This window comes from Macaca nemestrina, chromosome 7 (assembly GCF_043159975.1).
Source record: "Macaca nemestrina isolate mMacNem1 chromosome 7, mMacNem.hap1, whole genome shotgun sequence".
Taxonomy (NCBI): Eukaryota; Metazoa; Chordata; class Mammalia; order Primates; family Cercopithecidae; genus Macaca; species Macaca nemestrina.
In genome coordinates, this window is record NC_092131.1 from 72,778,372 (window position 1) to 72,780,717 (window position 2,346).

Below are 2,346 nucleotides of genomic sequence, written 5' to 3' on the forward strand. Positions count from 1 at the left end.
ATGCCCAGGGAAAACAGGGCAACCTGGAAGTCCAACTACTTCCTTAAGATCATCCAGCTTTTGGATAATTATCCAAAATGTTTCATCATGAGAGCAGACACTGTGGGCTCCAAGCAGACACAGTAGATCCACTCTTCCCTCCAAGGGAAGGCCATGGTGCCGACGGGCAGGAACACCATGATGCGCAAGGCCACCCAAGGACACCTGGAAAACAGCCCAGCTCTGGAGAAACTGTTGCCTCCTCTCCAGGGGAATGTGGGCTTTGCGTTCACCAAAGAGTACCTCACTGAGATCAGGGACCTGCTGCTGGCCAATAAGGTGCCAGCTGCCGCCCGTGCTGGTGCCATTGGCCCATGTGAAGTCACTGTACCAGCCCAGAACACTGGTCTGGGGCCCGAGAAGATTTCCTTTTTCCAGGCTTTAGGCATTACCACTAAAATCTCCAGGGGCACCACTGAAATCCTGAGTGATGTGCAGCTGATCAAGACTGGAGACAGAGTGGGAGCCAGCGAAGCCACACTGCTGAACGTGCTGAACATCTCTTCCTTCTCCTTTGGGCTGGTCATCCAGCAGGTGTTCAACAATGGTAGCATCTACAACCCTGAAGTGCTTGACATCACAGAAGAAACTCTGTATTCTGGCTTCCTGGAGGGTGTCTGCAATGTTGCCAGTGTGTCAGCAGATTGGCTACTCACCTGTTACATCAGTACCCCATTCTATCATCAGTGGGTACAAAGGAGGCCTGGCTCTGTCTGTGGAGACTGATTATACCTTCCCACCTGCTGAAAAGATCATGACCTTCTTGGCTGATCCATCTGCCTTTGTGGCTACTGCCCCTGTGGCCACTACCACCACCGCTGCTTCTGCTGCTGCGGCAGCCCCGAATAAGTTTGAAGACGAGGAGTTGGAGGAGTTGGACGAGGATATGGGATTTGCTCTCTTTGACTAACCACCAAAAAGCAACCAACTCAGCCAGCTTTATTTGCGAAACAAGGAAATAAAGGCTTACTTCTTTTCTTTTTTTTTTTTTTTTGAACAAAAATGTATATTCATCTTTGGTCTTCATCTGGTTTCCTGGCATACAACTCCTGAAATCCTAGAATCTCTAAAGTAACATGCTGTTTTCGTATACTAATGAGTTAACTGCTGGTTGGCCACCCCTAGCAGCTTGCCGGTCACTGGAAAGACCAAGGAAGGATCAGAGGGTTGGACTTTCAGTCCCACCCCTGCCTAACCTCCAGGGAAGGGAGGGGGGCTGAAGGTCAAGTGGATCACCAATAGCCATGGTTTAATCAATCATTGCCTACTAATGACACTTCCATACAAACCAAAAAGATGGGATTCAGGGAGCCTCCAAGTAGCTGAACACATGGAGGTTTCTGGAGGTTGATGTGTGGGGGAGGGCATGGAAACTCCACCCCCCTTTCCACATGCCTGGCCCTGTACATCTCTTTATCTGTATCCTTTGTAATATCCTTTATCATAAACCGTTAATAGAAGTATCTGAGTTCTGTGAGCCACTCTAGCAAATTAATTGAACTCAAGGAGAGGGTCTTGGGAACCCAGATTTACAGCTGTCCGTCAGAAGCACAAGCAAAACAACCTGGGCCTTGTGATTGGTGTCTGAAGTCTTATAGGACTAAGCCCCCAACCAGTGGGATCTGAGGCTGTTTCCCAGGTAGACAGTGTCAGAATTGAGCTGAATTCTGCTACTTGCTTGGTGTATGGGGAGATACCCCCACACATCTGGTCACTGAAGTATCTGTGTTGTTTAGTAAGAAAATAGGGAGAGCACTTTGGTTTGTTTTTTTCTGTATCCTCAGAGCAATTTTATTTCATTTATACTTTTATCCATCTCTGTTTCCCCATTTCAAAGTGATACAGGAGTTAAGAAGAAATTACTTAGGCAGATAGTGAGGGTAGGGAAGTCCTCAGTAAAGTTTTCCTTTTAATGAAAAGCAGCACCAAATTATTTTCCTTTCTAACAAAGAGCAGCCTGTAAAATCTAGCTGCAGGGACATAGACGCCAGCAATTGTGCCAGTCATGTTCAAGATGGCGGCTCCATCTTCCCTTCTCTCTATCAGCCAGGTGTACAGTAAGGAGCAGACAACGGCGCTGATCAACAGGAGAGTTCATTTACATAATAAGATTAGGGCAGGGTGTCCAGCATTCCTCATGCTATGTAAATGTCATACTTGATTGAACGAATCTGTGAGCCCTGTGTAAATCAGACACCGTTTCCTCAAACCTGCCTGTAAAATGTGGCACATCTGCTGCCTGCTTGTTTTTTCCTCTGGGAGACTTCTCTCTCTCGTAGAGAACTGTTTCTCTTTCTCTTCTCTTCT

General features: G+C 47.1%; 1 pseudogene; it reads left to right on the forward strand.

The window, feature by feature from the left end:
- LOC105477976 (large ribosomal subunit protein uL10 pseudogene) lies at positions 1–1,414 on the forward strand (annotated as a pseudogene).
- The last annotated feature ends 932 nt before the right edge of the window (positions 1,415–2,346 follow it).